This window comes from Nanorana parkeri, unplaced genomic scaffold (assembly GCF_000935625.1).
Source record: "Nanorana parkeri isolate BGI_ZX_2015 unplaced genomic scaffold, ASM93562v1 scaffold194, whole genome shotgun sequence".
NCBI classification, from domain to species: Eukaryota; Metazoa; Chordata; class Amphibia; order Anura; family Dicroglossidae; genus Nanorana; species Nanorana parkeri.
The window spans coordinates 355,366-380,623 of record NW_017306462.1 but is presented as its reverse complement, the minus strand read 5'-3'; positions in this window follow the sequence as shown (position 1 = coordinate 380,623).

The following is a 25,258-nucleotide window of genomic DNA, read 5'->3' as shown; positions in this document are numbered from 1 at the left end:
GGCACATGATTTTTGGGCAACGAAAATGAGAGGAATGGAGAAAGAAGGTGGAAGTCCTCTTTGGTAGTCCTCTTTGGTCCAGGCCTGATTCACTTTATTGAAAGTTAGCTTCTTAGTCACAAATCCCCCGCTGTGCTGAAGACCCTCTATGAGATGACACATGCAGTAGAATAGGCTACTACCTCAAGTGCATATTGGCCCACTTCCAGCTAGTGGTACATTCTTAACACTCAGTAGTTTCATTGAAAAAATAGGATTAGTTATGGCCTTGTTGTCCCTGCCCATCTATGCTTGATCAGGGCAGGGATGCCGCTACGACAATTTGGGGATGCAGAAAATCACTGTAGTAGTCCACACTACATACAGTGATAGCCATGATTTTCCATGTGTGGTTCCAGAAACTTCCTAACTGCACACTGGACACAGGAAGTTGTTTACTCTGCCCTCTGCCATTCAGACTGCACTGTCTACAGCAGATCTCAAAGGTGGGAAAAGAGGAGCATCACAAGGAAACGATCAGGTGTGTTGCAGTGCAAGGAGCATGGTAAAAGGGGAAAGCAGAGTGGCAGAGAGATGAGCTCATCAGTGTGCTACTTCACCTTTCACTGCCCAATCAAAGGCTGGGGGTGGAGAGGGGACCTCCAAGTGAAAGTGAAGCTTCAGCACAGAAAGCTCAGTCCCCCTCCTTTGCAATACATGGCTATGCTGTGGGGCAAAGATGTGTAAACTTTTAGGACTGGATGGATAGAAATGCCAATTTTTAAGGTTATACAGCTCCTATATGTGTAATATCTTCTCTGTATTTACCTGTTTGCCTGGAGTTCAGCCTTAACCCAATTCAATTCAGCTAAGGATAAAATTGTTTGTGCTGAATGGTTTGAAAATATCCATAAACAATAGTAACTGTTACTCTCTACTGGGCTGCATTGGACCCCATAGTATCGCATTCAGGCATTTGAAGCTTTGTCACAGCCTCAATCTCTACTAAGGGTCTCTACTATGGGATATACAGTACTTTTAGTGTGCTTCCAATTCGAGCCAGCACTTGGCCATCTGTAGATGCAATATTGTTACCTTTTTCTAGAATTCCACCTTGTATGCTGCAGATTTATTTTTTCCAAATAAAACCTTCCGTAAAAGTTACTTTCAAATTGCATTCAAGAGTTGCCTATTGTCCTGGATAAGCAAAATCCAAGCACTCCACAGATTTTTCAAAGTCTGTCAGGAAGTACGCAAATTAGTCTTCATAAACACACAAGACAGTGGTGACAGAACAAACATCCCGTAAAATACTATTCATTTATGATTTAACCAAGTTAAATGATATGCTTTGAGTAATGTGAGCATTTTATTGTTCTTGGCTGTTCAAAATAATATTATTTTTTATCTATGATGGTAGAAAAGACGTTCTACCTAAAATACATTAGCTTTCAACACTTTCTCCATTCGTCTGATAAATGATATATGTACCTGCCTGGAAGATATGACAAAGCTGTCACTAAATGTTGATTAAGCTTAAAATAATCCATCAGGTCCCTGGCCATGTTTAATGTGTTGTGAATTATATGGCATCCAAAATAACTTGTAAATGTCCCCATTAACTTCTGTGCAGTGGTGGATATACCATTTGAGCAACCTGTGCAGCTTTGAGTTAGGGGCCCATTTATAATATCTTAGGGCCAATACTGTTTAATCTGTTTATTAATGATATTGAGGTTGGTATTATTAATTCAATTTCAGTATTTGCTTATGGTACTAAAATTTGCAGGGCCATGAACTCACCAGGGGACATATCCACATTACAGGAAGACCTTGATAAAGTGGGGGAGTGGGCAACTATGTGGCAGATAAAGTTCAATCTAGAAAAATTTAAAGTTATGCCTCTGATGCAAAAAATATACATGTAAGCTACTCATTGGGGAGAGCTCCTCTTGGAGATTTGGGAGTCCATGTAGAGCACAGACCTAGCAATAGCATGCCAAGGCAGGCTGCAGCTAACAAAGCTTGGAGGCTATTATCATGCATTAAAAAGGGTATTCATTCCAGAGACAAATTAATAATTCTGCCCCTTTACAAAACACTGATCTGGCCTCATCTTGAGTATGCGGTTCAGTTATGGGCACCGATCAGCAGGAAGGATGTCCGTGAACTTGAGAAAGTACAGGGAAGAGCAACAAAGTCGGTGAGGGGGGCTGAAGGCTCTAAGCTATGAGGAAAGATTACAGAAATTGAACGTATTCACTCTGGAGAAGAGGCTTTTAAGAGGGGATATGATCGCAATGTACAAATTGTTAAATAGGGATGGTATAATTGGCAATACATTTTTACTTTAAGGCTCCTAAAAAAGACAAGAGGCTCCCACCAAGATTGGAGGAAGATAGGTTTAATCTCAAATTGCTTAGGGGATTCTTTACTGTTAGATCAGCTGAGCGTATAGACACTCTTAAAAAAAAAAAACAATAGACAGGGGTATGGTTCTTACTGACTCTCTCCCACACACACACACACACACACACACACACACACACACACACACATACATAGGTTGAACTGGATGGACCTGTGTCTTTATTCAAAATTAACAACTATGTAACCCTAATTGCATATTAAAAGAACATTATTAATTTGCACAACTATCTATCTATCTATCTATCTACACTATCTACACAGATGAATAAGCTTGTACTATGGCTTTAGTTGAATAGGGGGCCCAAAAATTGTGTGACTATGCCCATCTTTTATAATGTATCCGATGAAGTGGATTGCTCAACATAATCCCCTACTTTGTCCATATACAACATATATGCAGCATAGAATTAGACTAAGTCTAGACTGAATAAGGGGATTACCAACCTTCTTGCATCGGGGATGGAGTAACCAGGGATATCTCAGTGTTTGCTGACGATACCAAAATTGGGAGGGTAATAGAAACGGACCAAGATAGTGTAACATTACAGGAGGACCTGGATAAAATAGGGGGGTGGGCAACTATGTGGCAGATGAGGTTCAAAATAAGCAAATGGGTTATACAATTATGGGTATGCCTTTAGGGAAGTCTGAAATGGAGAAAGATTTGGGGGTCATTGTAGACCACAAACTGAATAATAGATTACAGTGCCAGGTTGCAGTAAGCAAAGCAAGCAGAATCCTGTCCTGCATCAAGAAGGGAATGTTTTGCAGGGATAAGTCTATAATTTTGCCACTTTACACATCGCTGGTTCGGCCTCACCTGGAGTATGCGGTGCAGTTTTGGGCACCGGTGCACAGAAAGGATGTCCTTGAACTGGAGGGAGTCCAGCGGAGGGCAACCAAACTCATCCAAGGGATGGAGGACAAGAGCTATGAGACAAGGCTACTAAATTTAAATATGTTCACGCTGGAAGTAAGGAGATTAAGGGGGGACATGATTTTCATGTACAAAATGTTCCATAGTCATAGCGACATTAGCAACAAACTTTTTAAGATAAATTCCGTAACGAAGACTAGAGGCCACCACCTAAAACTGGTAGAAAAATAATTCAAACACAAGCGGCGAAGGGGGTTCTTCTCAGTTCGAGCGGTTAGCGTCTGGAACTCGTTGCCACAAGCAGTGATTTCAGCTAATAGTGTGGAATCGTTCAAGAAGCTTTTGGACGATTTCCTGAGAGACGGTAATATACAGGGGTACAGGTACTCCTAAGAACGAGATGAATCAAGGACCTATACACACACACACACACAATAGGTTGGACTTGATGGACATATGTCTTTATTGAACCTCAAATACTATGTAACTATGACTCCTCTGTGCTATCCAAATTGTTCAAGGGCCATGCAGTGCTTACAGCAGATAGGGCTCTGTAAAATCCAGAAGCTGGAAGGCACCTAAAAAAATTAGATGAGATGTTTGCCCTGTACCGGTAATAAGAGTTAAATGCACTAACGGAAAACAAACAACATTTAAACAAGGAGAATTCAAAGGGCCAGTCAACCCAAAGCTGATATTTTAGTTATAGGCATTTGGTGAGCTAAGGCACTCCCTTGCTTCTTAAAAGTCTTTCATACTCCAGCAGTGAGATCTCCTCACCATAGTTCCAGCTGTCCTCCTTCACATCTGCCTGTTCTGTTGCGGTATGTTACCGAACACACCTAAACATGGAGTACTCATTTTGAATGAATCAGTCACTTTTTTTTTAAATGCATTGCTCCACAATGCACGGTATTGCAGGTCTCTTGGCACCTGATGTACTGTGCACTCTATCTGAACAGCACCACAACACACCGTTCAGAGTATTGTCTATTAGCTGAAAGGAGCATGTGTAACAGTCAGTGGACATTTCAAAAGTCCATTAGAAAACCATTGCAACCACCTTAATTTCTCCATTGACTCAAATACATTTCTCTAAAATGGCAACATTTTACTGAAAAGTAAAAAATTTTGGAAAATGAAAACTCTCAATTTCACTCATACCTACCTCCTATGTATTGCCATTAGTATAGGCAACATAATTACCATTTTAATTATTTTTTCCCAAATGTAATATCCCAGTTCTGGGTGTGATCTCATGTCCATTAACCACATGCATCTCCATTTGTATCCCACTTGTGTAATGTGTTCTAATCACAACCAGTTCATTACTTGGTGTAACATAACCGTTACAGCAATGTTTGCCAAGAAATAACATGTAAAGTCAAGTGTTGTGGAAAAAAATCGGGCTGTACCACAAATTGATCATCTGTGCTATCCAGTTTCTTGTAACAAGATACAGGTTATGTCATGGAAAAAAATGTATGTTTAACTTGGAACAGACGAAAACTAATTGACAAACTTTTCTCTGTGTGTTTCATCTATTTATTACACAATATAAACTTATTCAGATCTGAGACTGTTGTGTTTTGTAATAGAAAGACAAGAAAATCTGTACTGAGTGAACACACAGACTGCAGTTATAGCCTCTGCTTCTGAAAATGCTAATAGGTTGGTTGTTGTACTGATTATTTCAGTATATCACCAGTCACTGACCAGGATATCACCAGTCACTGGCCAGGAACAAGTATAGAGGTTGCAATTATGACTTTTGCTTCTGAAAATGTTAACTTGCTGGCTGGCTGTCACATACCTAGTAAAGACCTGGTAAAGTTGATGAGGGGGCTTCTCTTACACCTACAGGCTAACACCTCTGGAAGTTGTAGGTCTTTATTGTGGTAAACTTCCTGACCAGTTTGGCCTGTGATAAAACTGTTTTTAGAGTGGTGTTGACTGTCCACAATGGAAACAGCTGTAGAGAGTAAAAAGTTCACCCTTAAGAAGCCAAATTTTGGCATGTAACAAATTATAAAATAGGTGTTATCCTAATCTGGCTGCAAAAGTGAAAATACACTTTAAAGTAATTGTCCAGGCAAAGTTAAAAAAAAAAAGTCATACATCTCTGCAATGCATGCACATTTGCTCATGTTTGGCTTTTTAAAAAGGCTGCAAGTACAGAAAATAGAAATCTATTGGCTCCTAACATCTTGTATTGTTGACAACACAGTGCCTCTGCTGCACTGTACTCCAAAGCAGTGTTGTCAGCTATGCCCGATTGCCTTCTGTAGGACAAAAAAACACCATCCACTTTGCTCATCTTTATAGCATATGGGAGAATTGTTCTATAGTCCTTCATGGGAAAGCCTGTCACTTTGGTGAAATTCTGTTTTGTCTCAGGACAGTAAATAATGGGGGAATCTCATAAATTGGACACAAGAAAAAAAAATAAACATTTTGACTTTAGACATATATATTTATATCTCTTCTCATCTCCATAGCATATGAGAAAATTGTTCTGTAGTCCTTCAGGGGAAAGCCCTTCACTTTGGTGAAATTCCATCTCACTTTCTGTTATGTAGCCAGGACAGTAAGTGATGGGGTATCTCCTCAATGGGATACAGGAAATAAAAAATAAAGTTTTGGCTTTGGATATACTTTTATATACTTTCCTGTCTAGTGTAGCCCTGTTTCGGGGGGAGGGTAATATGAAATGACCGTCTCCGATCAGCTACCGCTGCCAACCTGTGGGTAACTTGCAAATCCTGAGCCTCCGCTAAGTGGGAGTATGGGACTGGATATATCTTTTAGCGACATTGCCTCCACCCAGCTGGGCCTTGTGGTATACAAGTGGGACCCCCAGTTAAGAATTACCTGGTCCCTGGGCATATTCTTCTGTACTTACAATTCTAATCAGTAGTGGATTGGAGTAATGAGCTTCAGTCACTTGGAATATATTTTAAGTAGTTTTATTCTGCTTGTGCATGGAGAATAAAGATAGGAGGATGAGGGAGCGCAGGATACCCTTTTTTGGTATAACAAAGCATATTCTTCTGGTCTTCTTTATAGATGTATATCTTTCTGGTTCCTTCTTCTATGCAGCTATACTGACTGGACACATGCCATGTAAATGTGGCTCCTTCTAACTGAGATTCTAGTGTATTCTCAGTCATTACACCAAGGCAGGAAAGCAGTGGAAGGTTCTAGTGTTTGCTTCCGAAGCTCAGTCCTTCACTCACCATCTCTGTGGGGGACACCTGCAGCTTGCTTCCTCTAGGCCAGGATAACACTCAGTTGCAGTCAGCATCTTAAGGACACCTTCCAGACTGGGAGATTCTCACAGCTTCCATACCCCTAGGCCCTCAGGCCTGGGGCCTAGTTTAGTGAATAATTGTGGCATCCTCACAGAGGAACACCCTGGAGGGAAAGAGACTGTGCCAGGAAGTGCCTCAGCTATTTAATAGCTCTCCCAGCATGCACAGCAGGCTCTCCAGACCTACTGATTGACCAGACATTAAACATCCTTCATGTGGAGTGTTATCCCTAGCACACCCTGCTGGTGGACACCCAACACAGCATGTGACCAAGAATAATTACTACACACTTAGAGAACACTAACCAGCACAGCTAAACTGACTAATCTACCCTAACAGATCACAAAAGTGTAGGAGGAGAATTTGGAAAAATTCTAGATCCCTACACTAGCTTTAAGTGAGGATTGCTAATCACATTCCTTTATATACAGATATCCAATAAAAAGGAACATTTATTAAGATGTACAGGTATTAAGTTAAGTTAAAATGTGAAAGCCGCATTAAAAATGATTACAAGTGAAAATGAAATGTGTAATTACTGATAAAACAATATAGTTTCCTTTTAAGTGTTTCCTGATTGTAACCAGTGCAAAAGTCAAAAATATTTATTATTCTATAATACCCCTATAAAAGTATTTGTTTAAGCTCTTGTTCTGTTCAATAAGATGGATACTAAGAAAAAGCTGGCAACGCCTTACATGGTCTGATCGCAAACATGTGCTGCTGTATTCACAAAGTGTAAGGTGAAATTTGATTTTGTTTTACATGTTAGAGAAATATGAGATTAGAACTCTATGCTCAGTCCGTGAAGTGTTTGGCTGGTGACATGTAGTATGTATATATGCAGGCATATGGAATACTCACAAAAACAGCAGAGAATGTAACCAAACTGAGGTCATGTTTTTGGGTGATTTTGTACCGCTCATGTCACACCCAACATCTGGATGATGTCGTACACTTTGCATAGTTTTTGGATGTCATCATTATCTCCCATTTTTGTAAGCATCAAAATATGCCGTGTAATTGGATTGTGGGGAACAATAGTTTGAGGCTGAGAAAAGAAAAATAACACAAAATAAAAGTAATCTATCCTGACAGTTTCTGAAGGGCCTCATTGGTTTGCAATTTAAGAATACATGGAAAGAGGGGGGATGGCCTACAGCCAGTGATTCAATTTTTTCTTATTCAGACTTCATAAATTTACTTGCATTATAAAAAGTATGCAATCCAAAACTTTTTATAGATTTGGATAAAGAACGAAAGGGTTAGAAACACTGTCATGTTTTTTTATTTGTCCTGGTGACCATTTTGTTTTTTATTAGGATGGATATTGAGGGAAAATCTAAAATTTCACCTAACAAAAATATAGATCATTTTAATGTGGCCGCTTGTTCTGGCGAAAAACTGTTGAATAGGGGATGTCCATCACTTTGGAAAGATATTCTCTCACTTCCTGTTGTGTCTACAGGATATTAAAAGATAAATCTACCTAGTGAGATTTTATCCAAAACAAAACAAAAATGTTGGTATTAGATACACTTCAAAGCTAGAAGTGGGGTATAAATATTTAAGTATTCTTACATTGGTCTAGCTTGGCCCATTGTAAGTATACATTTTTTATACCTTGTAGGGCCATGGAGATCTCTTTTTTTTTATTATGAATTCTTTATTTATAGGTATTTCAGTATTGTAGAAAAACAAAAAACAAATAACAGTCGTACAAATCGTACAAAAGGCAGGTCAAGGAAGACCCAAATAGTAATAGGATAACATGGGATAAACACCTTGTAAAAGCGAGTACATGTCAGCTCACCAATAAACTTGTATAATCTGCCCCATTATACCATGTAATTATCCGGGAGCATTAGACACATAGCATATTCATACGTATAAACGAGAATGGTGCAAGGAGGTTAAGAGATGAGAAGGAGGAAGGAGAAGAGAAAGAAGAAAAGTTGAGATGGCAGTAGGGGATGGAGAAGTGCAGATATCTCTCAGCGAACTCCCATGGGCTCCTGTTCTTACCTCTACAGGGCCCGGCCAGCGGCCTGGCTATAACTCTCATCCATAGGAGTACACTAGATGGCGGCAGTCCCGCATCCCCACCCCAGGTATGCCAAAGGTCGCCACGGGGCATCCATGTTCCGATCATCACACCCCCACTAGTATCGCTGCATATTCTGGGGACGCACTGAATTCCATCCAGTAGAACCAGGTATGATTGAACTGTGTTACTCTGTGGCTAGCAGAGGAAAGGAGATCCTCCATCCTGTAAGTCTCTCCAACCCTTGTCAGCCACAGCAAGATCGGTGGTGCAGATGTGCGCTTCCAATACAAGGGTATGCACACTTTCGCTGCACTGAGTAAGTGCACTAAGAGAGATCTCTTGTATCGATGTAAAGGCATGGGAGCCAGGTGCAAGAGGTATTCAGCCGGATCAGACCCCAAACCAACCGCTGTCAACTTGTGGCATATCTCAGCCACCCTACCCCAGAAATCTCTGAGCATTGGGCAGGACCAGAATATATGCAACAGCAATCCCTCCTGTTCCTGACACCGCCAACAGAGCGGTGAGCACTGTGGAAACATTTTATGCAGGGTTTTTGGAACTCGGTACCATCTGGATAGGATTTTAAAGCTTGTTTCCTGGATATGGCTGGAGATGGAAGCTTTAGGTGTCTTCTGAAAGATCCTATAAACTTGAGACGTGGTGAAAGTGGTTCCTTGATCTCTCTCCCATTTAGATATATACCGGCAGGGAAAGGCCAGGTTGGTCGCATTGCAAACGGTAGGACACCGACAGGCCATGGCGGGTAGGACCCTCCATCAGACAACATTCTTCGAAGGGGGTCAGGGGAGGTATGGTCCGTTGATGTCCCACCGCCTGAGTGAGGAAATGGCGTATCTGGAGCGCCTTCCAGAAAGTCATGGAAGGGGTGGTGCATTTTCAATGTCTCAAATGGGTAGGAGTTTCGTACCTGTACGGAAATGGTATACCCTAAAACTGCCTGACCGTATTAAACAGTTGACCTCCTTGTCATGGGTTGAGATGGGTAGGTCTGGGTGTCCTAACACTGGGGTCATCAGGGAAGGATATATATCCGTGGGGATCTCTAATTGGGTGATGGCAGTGCTGTTACCAGACTCCTTAAATAAGAGTATGCCTTGTATTCTTTGATAAAAATACACGGTGTTCACTGAATGGCCGATGTACCGAGTGAGTGACTCTCCGTGTTTTCATAGCAAAAGGGAAATCCCTTAGCACAGTGACTGCTCCTAGACCCGGAAGATCACTGTAATGCATTACAGTAGTGCAGGGGGGTACCAAGGCTGGGTGTCACTTGGAGCAGAAAAAGGGTGACACCCCGCCGCGTCGTCATCGTGCATGCGCGGCCATCTAATTGACACCTGCCGGTGGCCATCTAGGTGATGGACGCCGGCAGAGAGAGGAGGGGACGTTCACCTGGCGAGATGAGGTATGCCGCCAGGTCCCCTCTTCTCTCCTTACACTGTTGGGCTCTCAGTCCATGACCGAGTGCCCGACTTTTTAGAGGGGGTGACACCAAAATGACTGTCAGTCATTTTGGTGTCACCCCATCCAATGATGTCACCCAGGTGCGTGCCGCACCCCCCGCACCTCCATTGTGTCGCCACTGCAGTAGTGCTGGCTATGTCAGTGTTTTACAGGATCTCAATGGCCCCCCTAAGTATAAAATATGTATACATACATTGGGAAAAGCTGGACCAATTTAAGTATATATAAATATTTATATCTGGAGTTCAGCTTTGAAACATGATAGTAATGTATTTGTGGGTGCCCTGCATCACATGCACGGGTTATGTGAATCAGCATTCCCAGCTAGAGGTAATGGGAAAGCATTTTTGTCATGGCAGGGCAGAGTACTGCTCTTCCTGAAACACTGCAATAGAATTAGTGGGACCTCAAAGAATGTAAAGGACTCGCAGCCCCACACATGTGTGGCCTTAATTTTGATGTATCACCAGGTATTTAAAATGAGCTAAAAGGGGTCATTCCACAGTGACAGTTCTCTGCTGCGGGAGTGGAGCAGTGGAAGTACAATAACGTGTAAAGTGTCAAATAATGTTCCTGTACTGCCTTTAAACATGACCCTCCCAGGATTACTGGAAGGTCTACTGTGTTACAAGGTGAGAACTGTGTCTCAGTCTATGTTCTTACATTGCTTTACAGCCCTAATACCAGACTGTCTCCATAGTGCAAATGTAATAAAATGTAATGCATGGTCGATTACATAACAACACAGGCATGTGTACCTGATACAGGATGAGATCAACTTAATTGTTACTAAACTTCAGGGAACTGTAATAGTTTAAGCACAAACAAATGGAACCTTGTATAATGACCTTGCACACTGAGCCCTTCTTTCTAATCACCAGGCAGATAGTTGAAACCCTCCAAGAATGTACCAGGTGCAATTGGAGGAAAAGTAGCTCATTTGGAAAAGCTTCCTCACTGGAAGGGGAAAATAATCTGTGGGCTTTGGCACATTATCACAGTCCTACAGAATACAGGCAGCTTGGAGAATCTCTCCATCTCACTACTTTTACTACTCCTGAGAGAAGTTCTGTCACAGCTTATACTGGACACTCTCCTGGTCCTGGTTCTTTTACAATGGTTGTCAACCATGCTTCCTGATGTTGGCATGCCTCCAGAGCCCCCCAGAAATACCCAATACCTCTAAAGTTGGTAATTCTTAAAGTCCAAGTCCATCAGCACACTCCCTCCCCCTTCACCTCTTGACATCCCCCAGCAGTTGACCTGCTTCTGACCTGCATTTTTATTTTACTTACTATTTCTTTTTTTATACTTCCTGGTCCACTTTGGCACAAATTATGCAATTGTGTCCAGGCATTGCATCCTAGGAAGGTAACATTGCTGGGAAATCTCATCTGTAGTCTCATGAGATCGCAGGGAAAGGCATTTTCCTCCCCTGAGATGATGTGCATGGTCACATGTGCCAGAGTTCCAGGAAGAAAAGGGAGATCTAGTAATCTGATCTTAGTTAAAATGGCCACTGTGAGAAGACTGGTGAAGAAAAGAAAAATAAAGTATGCAAAGAATAAAAAGCTTGTAATTATCTACAAGAATCTGTTTGTAGATTGTCATTACTAAACATTTCTAAAGGTGTCTGGGAACAGTTCCTCTTTAACTCCTGAGTTTATTGTCACTCTAAGGATATATTCATCAAACATTAACAGTGTTTGGTGAGGAAATATCGCAAATGTGTAAACTTTTGGGAACAACTTGTTTGCTGTTCACTTGTGGAAGAAGGTTTACAGGCATATATTGTATTTATTTATAAACCAGTTCACATTCTAAACAATTTTGCTTTGTTGTGTTGTATGTTTCCTGCTGGGTTCACTGTATCAATGGGAGAAAAATCCTTTGTGTCCCACTATAAAAAGCACTAATTATTGAATGAGAAGGGGTGCATTCTCAACTTTGTATTGGGCCAATGTGTATTAAACCAGACAACGCCCAAGAATGCTTCAGCTTTTGAGTTAGTTATGAACACCCACCAGGAAATCTGATTAATGATCAGAATTTAAAACCAGATTAGTCCTCCCAAACTAATACATTTAACATTTAAGATGTGTTTTAAAAGACAGAAACAAAATCCAAAGAATAAGTGGGATGCTAGCTTTCAGGGTAAAGCTAAGTGCATGCTTTCCTAAGCAGTTTTTTTTTTTGCTTCATTTCATTGGCAGGATGCTCTAGGCATAGAAAGTCTTGCTTGATCCCAATGTAAATCTTGAAACGTCCTAAAGGTAATATAGGAGGAACTGTGTGGCCAGCCCAGCTGTGAATACAAACGTATCATCTAATGTTTCAAAGAGGATATGGAAAGAAGGCAGATTAGTGCCCGCACACTTTTATCTTAAAGGAAATGGCACAGGAGACACAGCAAAGTCTTTACAAACTTCTCTAGTTTCTCTCTCTTTTTTTTAATGAAGGACTTCAGTAAAATGCAAGTATAAAAAAAACACCATTAAGCCCATAATCTTCCCTGAACAAAAATGCTAAACTTAAAAAAAAAGCAAAACAAAAAAACAATATTATGTGCTATTTTCTCTAATCTTTCCCTTTAAAGGGAAGATGTAATGGTTTGGGTCACTTTTTAATATTTATTTTACATTTATGTGTTTATAAGTTTTATTTTAATATTAAAATAAACATTTTAAACCCAACTCCATGTTTTTAAATAATAAAAAAAAAAACTTTCATTAAAATAAATTCTACTTTCACTGGAATATCCTCCCTCAATCCGGTAGTGCCCCCCCTCCCCCAAATTCCGCTCATTATTCACATTCACTTCCTGTAAGCCCAGACCATCATGGGCACACACCCTGGGCGTATGTCATCATGCTGGTCTGGACTCACAGCACTGCTTTAATAGAGCAGAGTCTTTGCAAAAACCTCTTAAATAAAATACATTATTTTTTTTAAAGCATTGCTTTCACATTTAAGTTGCTTACAGTTCCAAAAACATAAGAGGAACAGAAGAGAGAGTTTACTATTGCTATTTCATGACCCTTCAGATGTCTCTTTTTTATTGAACCATGGTTCTTTTAGCTCCAGCTACTCTGTCCCTTACTGCAACTGTTGGGGACCAGATACTGTATGTTTGTTAATTCTCGTTACTGCTCCTGTAATGAGTAGGGAATGTTATGCACCTAATTTTCCTTTAGGAATCCCTGTTAGCCATTAGCTAGGGGCATATATAGCAAGCAGGTGTGAAGTTAGGGAAGAGAGGTGGATAAGGCACCTAAAAGTAGTGAGTGCAAGGTTAAGTCCTCCTGGCCCCTCATGGGAGAGATAGGGCCTCAGCAGAGAAAATATAAATGCCTAAATTACAGTGTTCCCCTTGAGGGGGGATGTCACTTGTTCTTTCCCAGTATGGGTCCCACCAGTATATCTGGAAAACTCCATTGAGAAAATATAGACTGTTCTGTTACCATACCTTTGAAACTGTCAGGATAGGTGGAAACTGTCAGGATGTGTGGAGTCAGGAGATGGGTGGTTGCTTGGTAAATCAAGGTCAGCTGGCCTGGCGGTGGTGATGGGTCACCTTTCTGGACCATGTGCCTTGTAATTTTCAACCCTGACAATTTTTGGCCTGGGACCTCCAAAGGACCAGTCCTGCAACTTTGGGGCCCTTTGCAACTATGTTTTGTCTAAGTGTGTGTGTCCCTTGGCATGGCCTGTAGGACGAAAGAATTGAGTCAGAGCACAGGAATTGGATTTCCAACTGCCCATCAGTGGAATTGTTTTACTGTAGGCCCAGTGCACACGCTGGCTGAACAACCCACTGCAAGGGAGCACTACATGCTCACAGCAGTTCTGAAATCTACACTCCTGTCATGCACTGCCAGCACCTCACACACAGCCTGTATATCACATAGAGATTTGTGCTGCACACACCTCCTCTCTTGCTATTATGGTCCCTGCCAGGTATTACAGACCCTCATTGAGAATCCCAGCCAGGACTTCCAAAAGACCCTCCAGTACCCCTAATAGCATTCACATGAACCCTGCCATTACTTCTAATGGCCCACATATAATCCAGACAGGTAAGACCAATGATAGACATAGTATTTGGACCAGAACATCCAGAGTGCTTTGAAGGGAGCTGGGTGTGCTGTTTCTAATTAGGAGAGGTATTTAAGCACAAGCTCTGCATGGGGCTGGTGATGTGTCTTCAAGCCAGATTTCTGTGTGTATAAGAGCTATAATACTGTTCTTTTTTTCCTGTTGCTGACCTGGACCATCTGACCCCTCTTCGTTTTGCTGCCTGCCCTGATCTTCTGCCTGAACCCAATTACGCTCTTGTCTCCCGCCTTACCGATGATTACTCGCTGCTGATCTGGACCATCTGACCACTCTCTGTTAGCTGCCTGCCTCAACCACTGCCTAGATCCTACTATGATCTTGTCACCTGACTTTGTCTCCTGCCTACTGTATGCTGACCCAGACCATCTAACCATTCGCTCGCTCTCTTGTCAGGATGTCAACCTTTTGCTGACCATGCACCAGATTACTGTCTCCTCATTGGAGCCCTCCTGCCCTGCTCATCCCTTGGTGAGGCAATCCTGGGGGCTGCAATCTGGTACTAGCAATTATAAAAACCCATTTCCACCATCAGGAGTTCTGGTGAAAATCGGCCCTTAATCATTTATGTAGGAGGAGCTGGCTATCTGGGGGCTTCCTTTTAGATTAAATCACCCTCTTCACAGACCCCCACATGTTCTTGGGGACCAGAAGAGGGGGCAAGGCCTTCTCATCAGCATGGAGATACGGTGCCTTGCCAGAGGGGAATCTCTGGAGTTTGCTGAAGACCCCTAAGAATTGAAAATCCAGTCAAATTCGCCCATCATTATAGCAACAGATGTTCCTATTTGATTGTAAGAGATGTGAAGAAAGGTCACAGAGCACTCCAAAATGTAAAGAAAATATAGTTTTTTTGCAAATGATGTCACATAGGTAGAAATGATCTGAGAAAACTCTGTCAGCATCACAACATCGCAATTTTTCAGCAAAGCAGATAAGAATATCTTGGAAAAAGTGTTGAAAGCAGCCTAGAGCTCCACCTGTGACTGGAGCTGAAAATACAAAATATTCGTATGCACTATTTCATATTTACCTGAAACTTTCAAAAAAAAATATATTTCAAAATATAAGTTTAGTCCTGAAAATACGAACTAGTGAAAGCTCTAAAAATCTATAATTCTGTTTAAGCTGTTTTATTCCTTTACATCGCAATAACATATTCCACATGGCTTTTCAAAGACAATTTTATATCAGTTTCTGTCCCAGAGGAGCTTACAGCCTAGTGGTTAATAATTAATATATCAATCAAAGCAATTTAGCAAATTGAAAATGTTTTGAGTTTGTTAATCTATGAGTGGAAGACTTGTCCAGGCTGTTTATTACTGTAGAATTCATGAATCAGATTTGCAAATAGCTGATTGTCCTGATTCATCTCTATTAATGAGAAAAATGATCTTTTGTTTATAGCCACAGTCACACATAAAGACACAAACACGGCTAGTTTGGGAAGTCACAAATTATACTATCAGCATGTTTCTCTGTTACAAAAGGAAAGTTGAAAATCAATAGTAGAATCAAACAACCACCCGAAGATCACACATGCTCCATCTTTACAGTCTCCCTTTGAGTCCCACTAAGCCAATGTGGTGCCCCTCATGCTACATTACCATTATAGTGGCAACTCAACTGACATCACGATAATTATAAAAGTGCTTATTCTAGCTGCTAGCTGGAGTGGCTGACACAATGTTTTTCTTCTATTTTCTTCTGTTTTTTTCCTATATAAAAATGCTGAAAGTCACTCTACCCATGTTCAAAACGTCTGCTAAATGTTCTTCAGCTACTGAAGTCCAAAATGACCCTTTGGTCACATTAAAACTACTAAACTGTGACCAAATAATGCTCAAAGAGATGGCCCCAAGTACTGTCACATGACTTTCATGGCCCTACAACAATGGCCCTATAAACACAGTCTGTACTTTGCAAATCTTGACCAGTTCCTGAGATTAGGAATTTGGGCTAACCTTTCCAAGGCCTCAGAATTGATCGGTCAGGTCACTCTCATTGTAATGGGCCAATGCTGGGCATAGATCTGGTCAACATTTGCATGCATAGTAAGTTCCATAAGATTTTATAATTTTTGGGGGTGTTTTGCAAACTATGTGATGTGCCATCATTTCATGAAGCATGCTACTAATGTTTACTTACAGCATAGCACTTTTTAAAGCGACTATTAGATCTCTCTAAAGGCTCTAGTGAAGCAAATGAGCTGCTAGGAAAGCCTTTGCATCAGTTTGTTGGGGGAATTGCCCTTGTTTAAAAAACAAAGTCAGTTCAAATGGCAAGCAATGTGCTCCTTGGACTCATATTTGGTCCTTTTGTCTATGCATTTTGCGATGTCTAATCATCTCAGAGGTCAGGTACATTTTAGTGGATAGTATTGAGAATCCACAGAAAATGGAGTGAAGCAAAAAAAAAAAAAAAAAAAAAAAAAAAAAAAAAAAAAAAAATGAAAGGATGTTTTTTGTCTGAAGTGATTTGTATTAAATCTGCACATAGTAATATTTTACCATTTTCACTCCTATCATTGACGAAATGACAATATCCAGATAATTATTGTGCAGTTTTTGCAGTGTTTGTAATGATATGGGGATTTTTTTTTATCCTTAATTTAATTTGTATTGCTGTTTAACTTTTCACTTGAGATATTTTTGTTTATGCTGACTTTATAAAAAAAAATTAAACCTCCAGTTTACAGCATAGTGCCAGTTTTTTTTTTCTCTGTATTTTTATAAATCTCCTGCCAACACATAATTCCGAGTTGTGTTCATGGAAAAAAACAAACTAGGAAGCAAAAGAAAGTATAAAGGGAAAAACACAAAAGTACAAAGTTTCAGAAACCACAGTCTACCAGATGGTTGTTTTTTTTCAGGCTTTCCATAATCTATTATTGGGGAATGGTTTAATATGTTAAATGGTGCCACAGTCAATGTTGCCACAATGCAAACAAGGAAATGACTAAACTAAAACACTACAAATTTTCAGTGCCTTACAGTGGATCTCTTTGCTAAATAAATGACATTTAGCATGCTAACGCACTGTGTGTCATACTCCATTGCCATGTTTTCTTTTTATAAAATACTGTTTTTAACTTTTAACCTCCTTTTTTGTATCTCAGTGCCACTAAAGTCCTTTCACCAACTTCCTTTTTAATTTCACCCCCCCCAAATTAACACCACACACACACACAAAACTTAATAGACATGTGCAAAGACTAAAAATTTGTTTCGGACAAAATGAAGAGAAACTAAAAGGTTTTAATTAGTTTCGTCAAACAAAATTAGTTTTTATTTCGGATTTGGCCACCGGCTAATTCTCTGTGCACGCATGCCACTATCCTGGAGGCGGGCTATGACGTCACATGATACCGCACTTGCGTGGCGTCGGCCGGCGTCACGTGTCTGTTGAAGGGGCACCATTTTCTGTTCTTGCCTCGGGCGCAAAAGAAGCTAGCTACGGCTCTGTCCTGAGGAGCCATATAAAAACCATTACAATCTTACACAAAAACAAAACAAGGAGAAAAACTTAAAACTGAAATTTTATCAAAATATCTCGATTTTCATCTCCATGTGCCTGTATAAAATTGATGTTACAGGAGATAGACCATTTCTCAAGTTAGTGAAAAACCTGATATGTTAGAAAGTAACAAACGTTTAGTTCGCCATATCTGACTCGGCATTCTTTTTTATTTATTTTTAAACAAAGAAACAAACCTTACATTTATCATGGTCTGCTCGCCGGTTGGTTGGTAACCTTTAGCATCAATTACTGGTTTAAAATGCATCTTGTTATATAAAGTCAGTAGTAGATAAAACCTAATTTATTTAGCGGCCCCCTTTTTGCTGAAACTCCTTAGGCTTCTCTTTTGTGTTAACATTTGTTATTGTAGGCAGAGGATAAAATAATTACCAGCAAATGACCCTGCTGTGCATTGTTGTAAAGAATTCTACAGCTCGAAACTAAAATTCCAAAATAGATTTTCTCGTAATGCTCTATCTCACATAGTAAGAAAACAAAATCAGCTTTAGCCAGAAAAATGGAAACCAATGCAGAATCTTGCTGACAGATGTGCGGAATTAATCTTCTTGAATTCAGGTGTGAAGTGTTATAGCATATGCCAAGTCCAAGCGCACACATATTCAGGGGATACAGGATCACTGCAGACAGGCAGAACACAATTTGCACTTAAAGTATAACTAAATCCAAGAACAAAAAAGTAATATATTGCAGCTTACCAGTCCTTACATGTGGTGGGTGCATTTGTTTTGTTCTTTTTTCAGGCTAACCTTTTTTTTTTAGAAAGTACAGAAAATATCCGTCGAACTTGGCAGACGTGCTGTGTCCTTGTCACTTCTTGAGATGACTGAAAAGAAAAAAAAATCAATGAAAACAATGTTATCTATCTTGAGTAAACTAATAATCCAATCCATGCCAAATACCCCACCCTCGTGTTATGGAGATCAGCAAAGGCGGACAGGTGTAAAAGTCTAGCCTGTGTGGCATTCATAGCTTCCTTCACAGATACAGTGGAGGAGTGAGGGTAGCCACCTGGAATACAGGATTGCCAGGTGCAAATAAAGAGGTAAAACCCTGAAAAATGGAAACTTACGCAGCCAGCCTAGTGAATGCTGCTCCGTCTCCGTCCTCTCCCCGCTGGCCCCCGCCGTCTGATGGAGAGCGGTAAACAGAGTGGCAGGGTTAAAAATAACCCCTCGCCCCTCTCCCCTCACCTGCTTTGGTGACTGTGGCTCAGGTGTTGTGTCTGGACGGGGTTGCACACATATTGACCCACTTGAATGGTAGGTGATATTTTCACCTGAAAAATGTACTACATATTGAGCCAGGATTTTATGTTGTAGATCATGATTACATATATATATATATCCTTTTCCAAATTATGTAGATAACTTCCTCCTCCTGAAGAAGTGCCGCCAAGTGCGAAACGTTGAGACAAATCATGCGCCTCCACTGTTAGCTATCCCTTCATTGTTAAATCTGGTATCATGTAAAATTCTTATAATCATGTTCTTGCAATGTCTTATTATTTAATCATGTCAATTTTGATAATTACTCTCAATCATGGTTTCTACTATCATGCACTGTGATTCAATTAATCATGTTACCCATATATCTATGAAGGATAGAACAGGAATGGAATGAGCTCTTAGGGAGTTATACAATCATGTTGTCGTTTTTATGAAATCAATTCACCCATTTTAATAATTTAATACGAATAAATATATTTTTTGGTTTGGAAGTTGTCATTCAGGTGCCTAAAAAAACCCCAGCTTTTATTTTTCTTTAATATTTGTCTCATAGGGGTGTGGCACCCACTCAGTGGCGTAACAACCGGGGGGGCATGGGGGGCACTTGCCCCGGGTAAGATGAGAAGATAAATAAATATTTAAAAAAGTCAAAAAAATTAATTAAAAAAATGATAAAAAAGTTTTAAAAAAATAGAAAATAAGGTTCAAACCAACTCTGCCAACACCGCTATCTGTTTGGCATTGTGGAACCTGGCCTTGGGGCAGCAGGGGAGAGTAAATCCGGCAGCTCTCACTAAAGGGCTTCTTTACTTTACTTACAACTCTCAATGTTGGCCTGGCACGGACAAAACTGGTCACCCACCCTCAGGGCGTTTACTTCAATCCACTGCCTCGGTAGTATTAGCTTAAGCTAGCCATACACCTTACAATTATCTGCAGATTTTCTGTGGTCAGATGGAAAAGGTGCAACAGATTCCTCCATCTACACTTAACTGTGTTGATTGAGTAATCTCCACCTGGGCCAATCTGTTGCACTTTTTCCATCTGACCACAGAAAATCTGCAGATAATTGTAAGGTGTATGGGCACCTATAGACATAGTACTGTATACCTCTTCATGCTCACACTATTTTTTAAAAACAACTATAGTTCAGCTTGATAATGCAATGACACAAACTGACAAAAAGCTTACACAGGGATTAGACACAGCTCTGCTCTCTGTTTTGTAAAGCGCTTTGCAAACTGTTGGCGCTATATACATCCTGTATAATAATAATAATAGACTAACAGATATTTGGGGAAACACACCAAATGTGAGCATCAATAGCAGCCCTTACAAGAGAACCTGTCTTTTTACCCTGAATGGGCAAAAGTGACAGATCCATCTATATGAGGACATATCCAGCATGATAAATGTATAAGTAATGTGGAGCAGGCATGTTATTGTGCCTTAGGATTCTTCTTAAAGTGACACTAAACTCCAGAGTTAAATCTTAAAAATGCATTCAAGTACCCTAACTATTAATAAACATGTTACTCATTTGTGTATCACTCCCGTGATGGACTACATTCTCAATACAAATTAGTAAACTAAACATGAGATTGTTCCCACCACGGGAGTGAGCTTGGAGTGGTGGCTACTTTACAACATGCACAGGGTCCATGGAGAACAAAAGTATCCACACTCCAGAAGGAAGGACAGTGTCAGAACAAACTCAGAAATGATTTGAGGATCAACAGCTGAGTGATACACAAATAAGCTAAATTTTTGGTAATAATTAGGGTACTTGAATGTATTTTTAAGATTTAACTCCTGAGTTTAGTGTCACTTTAAATAGCTGTTTGTCAGAGGGTCATAAACCTAACACTTCCATACATCTGTTCTATTGTTTTGAGAGCTCTGTCGTTGCCACTTATATTTTTTTTTCTTGACTAGCATCTTACATATATTTTCTTGACAAGCATTTTACTGGATTCATCATGTGATCATTACTCACTCCAATTATGTCATCAATAAAGTCATTCTGAGTAGTCCCACACTTCTGCAGCACTTTTATAAATGCTCTTCTCTGGGTGGGGGGATGAGAATGTATATGGTATGTGTGTAATCATTGCTCCTTGTTATTTTCTGGAAACAAACCCAAGATTTAAAACAAAAAGTTGGCAGTGATTGTAAAACTATTTCTTGTCTTGAAGAGTGAGCATGTAGCTTGTCATACGTTTTTATGGACATACATAAAGAAAAATACTGCAGAAATGCAACACAGGACTTTAGTATTTGATGTGCCAGATTGATATGCTTGCAAATGAAGCGCAAACAGATTGCATGGCCTAATAAAATTATTTGTGGTACAAGCATTAAAGATAAAGTAATGACAAATGCACGGCGAATGCCAATAAAATTATGTGTGATAGGGCTGCCAAATCTTTATTTTATATTCTATGATGCAGAATCATGTTCAGTGAGCAGTGTATAAAAATAGGGTTCTGCGACAGGCAGGCTCTAACAATGAATGTGTAGGGTCTCCTTTTAGATTTATTTTGGTTAGGACTCTCAGCTCCCTTTGACTCATAGAGATGTTAGAGGAGGAGGAAAAGGCCAAAGTTCATAGGAATAGAAAGTTCAGCTGGAAATTACGCAAAGAGCTCACTGGGTCATGGGCCAGGCAATGACTACTGATGAGCAAACTTTCCCCGGTTTGATTCAAGGAGAGTTCAGTGAATCCTGTAAAAAATTCTAGGAACTGGAACCTGTTGAAAAAAAAGACATAGAAAACTGGGCACTGCCATTGGGACATGTACCATGCCAAACAAAAGTAAAACAAACACCGTAGAACAAGGAGAGGGTCCTTCAAAGGCAACATGGAGAAAACACTAATCCTTTAAATTACAGATTTGAGGATGCCTTAAAGCTGCACATGGTGTTATGAAACAGTATGATTTTTACGGACAGCCTCTCACATCAGTTTATTTTTTGCAGATGTGTCTCATTAAGAATCTTTTCACTTTCTGTCCTGGAGACATAACAAAATGAGAGAGGAAACCTTTACAAAGTGGGGGGAAATCTCTCTCTTGGACAGGATAAGAGTCCTTTTCCTGTGTAAGGCCTGACCAGAGCGATCTGGAGCCTATGCATTGCTTCCTAAAATTGTTCCAGCAGGCAAACAGAAGAGCGGAGGGAGCAAAGGTGTGGTAAGTACTATATAAGCATTGTGCAGCATGGGCATGTTTGTGAACCTCTAGCTTTGCACTGAATAGGTAAACCACAGATTCACTTTACTTTCATATGAAACATTGTTCTTAGAATAACTCATACCCAAAACATCAATAACATAATAACTAAATAAACATCACTGTTTTAAATACCTTACCTAGGGATGTTTTAGGTAGTGTTACCTAAAGTGCATTATGCACCTTGGTGCACTGTGGTGCCCGTCATGCTTAGCAGCACCAACGCACCTGCATTGCAGCACACAATAACACACAGTACTGTTGTGGGTTGTGGCGCACTGCATGATGAAACATATAGTGCATGATATATTGTGCATTTTGGTGAATTAGACAGTCTATTAAAATGACGGACATTAGTGCAGATGTGGCACCGCACTGCTACAGTGTGAATTCAGCTGATATACATACATGTATATCTAAAGAATTGATTTTGCTTCACAATTACCAATTTACTATCAATATGATAATAATGCTTAAACAAAAATTTGGATGAAACAAAAAAAAGAGGCTTTTTTTTTAACTTACAATGTGCCTCTTTTGGTGAGGTAGGTGTGTTAAGGGTCTTTTAAATTATTTATTTTAGTGTTCTTTGTATTTGTGTTTTTTTTTCTCCTCTTTTGTGCAGTTGATCATTATTTGTAAATTTTTACTTTTTATTTTACTTTAAGGGGCCATTCTTTTTTGGCACAAGAGCACATCAGTTTGCCCAAACAAAAAACATGAACAAGCAAAGACTATCTGTAAAAAATAATTCAAGGCAACTGGACTTGCTGTATTTTTCTTGAAGACGTTTCATTGGTCATCCAACCAGCTTTCTAAATTCAGAATGACTTGTACAACAATTCTCTGGGAATAAATATGGTGAATGTTGCTCCAATCCACATAATCTGTTAGTCACAACCAGGTGTTGATTGCATTTGCAAAATTGGAGTCTAGGGGGTGTTATTAACTTGAGAGAGGTGTTAAAACAGCATTGTATGTGGCCGACAGTAGATGTCTCATCCCCCCCCCTCTATTCAAGCTTGGCTTCTCCATTTTTACATAAATGGCCTCTTTCACACCTCTTTATCCTAAGAGAAGTGCCTATTTGTCTTAATTTGTTTTAAGTGTGTCTATTTGCTTTTGATTACTGCATTTCAATAATAATATGAGGTCAATACAGAGTTTATGTAATAGTATGGTATAGTATGGGGTATGGCATTAGTTAGACCTATTTTTATTAGTAACTCTCGAGCAACCAGAAACTCCATGCATCTGGAATCTACCAATCACTGTAAATGGCGGATAACGGGGAGTTTACTGTATATGGGACATACGACCTAGATTAGATGTAGTAAAGTTTATTATTATAATATATCAAATATTTATATTTGTAACATTGTTCATTATCCCATCCATGAAATATGAATCAACATCATCACATTAATTTGCTGTATTTAGTAATAATGCCAATGACTTAATAGGGTAAAGCTGCTTTATTAGCTAATTCAACTATTCAAAGACATTTTACTGCTCTAAGCACTTTAATGATAAAAATATTAACACAGCAATTAAAGCAAGCTTAAAATTACATTAATGGAGCAGCCATTTGTAGCTGCATTCTATCATTCTGCAGACGATAAGTAAGCCCAGAGGCTTAAACATTATTTGCAGAACTACTTTGTGTAGCTTGTGCCATCCATCAGCACATCAATGCATGTCTACTATGTGGAATAGACATAATTACATTGTTAATTAGGCTGAAAAAAGGTGAATGTTGATGACGTTCAATCTTTCAGCAGTGTTAGTCCAGTGGAAGACAACTTTCCACCCCGTCATGGCAATTGCCTTCTTCACAAGAGTAAAAATTTATTTCAGATCAGATTCCTTGATCAAAAACATGAGTAGCATAGTGGTGTAGTGGTTAGCACTTCTGCCTTGCAGTACAGGGGGTCTCCGGTTTGCATCCTGGCCTGGTGACTATCTGCAAGGAGTTTGCATGTGCTCGCTTTGGTCTCCTCCGTACTCTAGAAGTGCTGGAATTGGCACTTGTATGTATGCATGCATGTGAGATAGGTACCTTAGATTGTAAGCTCTTAGAAGACAGGGACTGATGTGAATGTGCACTGCGCAAGTTGTTGGCGCTGTATAAACACCAATAATAAATAAAAAACATATTGCTGTTCAGTGAATATAGCTATAGATTCCAGCAACTGTAAATAAAAAAAATAAAAAATTGTCTAATACTTTTTTAAACTCTTGTTTTTTTTCAGGCTAATAACAGTCAGAGAGTAGCATGGCACAATCTAAAGATCAAAACACAGGAATAATCAAGGATGCAGAGGGCATGCAATGACAGCATCTAAAATGTACATATAAGTTTGAGGTTTCAAGGGAGTGGCATTTATCTCGGGTGCGGTCACGTGCCTTTTGAGCATTGTGGATAGATATGGATGGACATGGACATGGATAAGTCATAAGACATGGATAAGTATGATTGGCCCTCTGATCAAGAATTGTGAATGGAGCTTGTGAGAGTAACAATGGGCAACAATAACCTAGAGTAAGGAGCAGAATAATGAAAAGAAAGAAAAAGCAAGAGAAAAGTATGGGGAATAGTGGTCTTAGTCAGAGAAAGGAATAGAGGGAGGTAATAGAAGGTGTGGGGGAGTTAAGGTGGAGGTAGATCAAGAGTTAACCTTCAAAGGAATATAGCTACAGTGTGGTGGGCGAAGCAGGGTCCATAGAAGTGAGTTTGTAGGTAAGCCATGGGGACCAAAGCTTAAGAAAATGTTCATGAGTGTCATTTAAGATGGTAGAAAACGTTTCATTCATTATAAAGCCATGGACACTAATCTTGATCTCATGAAAGAGAATAGATTGCACTTTCCAAGCTGAATCTATAGTTTTCTTTGCTGCCTATAGAGTGAATGTTATCACTTTTTACTGGTGGTTATGTAGGCCCTTGATTTGGTCAAGTAAAAGGGTAGTCCATGAGCAGTGCTGTACCTGTACGTTAAGTAAGGTATGCAAAAGTT